This window comes from Chrysochloris asiatica, unplaced genomic scaffold (genome assembly GCF_000296735.1).
Source record: "Chrysochloris asiatica unplaced genomic scaffold, ChrAsi1.0 scaffold00036, whole genome shotgun sequence".
Classification (NCBI taxonomy): Eukaryota; Metazoa; Chordata; class Mammalia; order Afrosoricida; family Chrysochloridae; genus Chrysochloris; species Chrysochloris asiatica.
Window position 1 is genome coordinate 24,304,969 of NW_006408554.1, and position 2,255 is coordinate 24,307,223.

Consider the following 2,255-nt stretch of genomic DNA (forward strand, 5'->3'; position numbering starts at 1 on the left):
ATGGTGGTGGATATGTGCTGTGGAGTCAGTTCTGACTCGTACCGACCCTGTACAGGGTTTTCGAGGATGTAAATCTTTACGGGAGCAGAAAGCCTCATTTTTCTCCCGCGAAACAGGTGGTAGTTTCGAACTGCAGACCTTGAGGCTTGCAGCCCAATTCGTAACGACTACGCTACCACAGCTCTCTCTCTCTCTCTCTCTCTCTCTCTCTCTCTCTCTATATATATATATATATATATATATACACACACACACACACACACACACATACACACATATGAACACATGAATGTGAGTCAAAAATTATTGACACTCCAGTTATATTAAAATTTCTGTTGGCTGCACTGTCTTATCAGTGCTTTCCATTCAAGGCCACTGCTGTGTAGGTATGAATGTGGACATTGACAACAAAATTTGGAACTAGACTCCAAGGAAGGTAAAAGTCTCTTTAAAAAAAATTTAAAAATCATCACTGATGACACGACATGGAGTCATAGCTATAAGTCTGAGAGTAAATGGCAGAGTATGGAATGGAAACATCCTCAATCAGCAGCCAAGGAAAAGCTCAAAAGTCAACCATCAGCTGGAAAAATGATCTTTAGTTTTCTGCAATTCTCCAGGGCCAGTATTGGAACACTATCAGGAAAATGTCCAACAATCAACAGTGTTCATTACAGTGAGATGCTCACTAAAGAGCTGAAACCTAAACTTCAGATTAAACTCAGAGGACTGTTAACCAAGGGTGATGTGATCTTGCATGATAGTGCACATCCACACACCTCTCTGCACATACAGTTGACACTCCATAAAAACTTCATTTTGAGATATTAAAACATTCTCCTTATAGTCTTGTCTTGCTTCAGTGTATTTTCACTTGTTTGTTCAGCTGAAAGCAGCCCTTTGAAGATGACGATTCACCTCTGATGAAGAAGTGAAGACAGCTGTACATTCGTGATTAGCAGCTCAGCCCCAAACTTTTTTTTTTTTAAATAAGGGAATATGAAAGCTTGTTGACAAATAGACAAAGTGTATGGAAAAGCAAGGAGATTATATAAACAATTTGTATTTGTCTTTTCTAAAAGGAGATTAAAATACATTCTATAGAGTGCAGATAATTCTTGACTCACCCTTTTGTGTGTGCGTGTGTGTATGTATAGCTATATCTCTATATAGATAAATATATACATGCAAGTGTGCTATATTTTTATATATACATGTATATTATTGTTGTTAAGTTCTGTGAAGTCGGTTCTATCTCATGGCAACCCTGTATAGGAGTTCTGAAGCTTTTAAATCTTCACAGGAGCAGAAAGTCTCGTCTTTTGCTCATGGAGCAGCTGGTGGGCTAAAACCACTGACCTTATGGCTTGTAGTCCAGTGCTTATCCTATAGTGTCAACCACCTTCCATATATATGCTGGTAGAGGTTGTGTGCCGTGGAGTCAGTTCCAACTCATAGTGACCCTGGATAGGGTTCCGAGGCTGGCCATCTTTACAGGAGCAGAAAACCTCAGCTTTCTTCCAAAGAACGTTGGTGGTTTCTAACTGCTGACCTTGAGGTTAGCAGCCCAACTAATAACCACTATACTACCAGTCTATGTATATATATATGCATGTATGTATATATATGTAAAAGTCCGTGTGTGTGTATACATATTCATATATGTGTGTGTATTCATATATATACACATACACATATATGAGTATATATATGAATGTGATATACACACACATGTATATATAAATAAAAATAAAATGTTAGTATATATGAGCATGTTGTCACTATAGAATAAGCACTGAACTGCCAACTACAAGGTGGGTGGTTGGAACTCACCAAATGCTTTTTGGGAGAAAGATGAGGTTTTCTGCTCTCACAAACATTTGCAGCCTTGGGGTCCTGGTGTGGTGCTGTGGGTTAATATGCCAGCCTGCAAAGCCCTTTAAACTACAAGGTCAGCAGTTCAAGTTCACCAGATGCTCCTAGGAAACACTATACAGGGTCGCTATGGGTCAAAACCAAATTGACGGCATTTAACAACAACAATAAACCTTATACAGGGTCGTTATGTAGACAACTAGATATCACTTAACAACTATATATACGTATTTATTTATTTATTCATTTACATATGGAGAGAGTCCTGGTGTTGCGCTGCTGGTTAATGCACTGGACTGCAAGATCAATTTGACTGCAAAGTGAGTGGTTCAAACTCACCAACCAATCACTCCTTGGAAAGTCTCTCTCTCTCTCTCTCT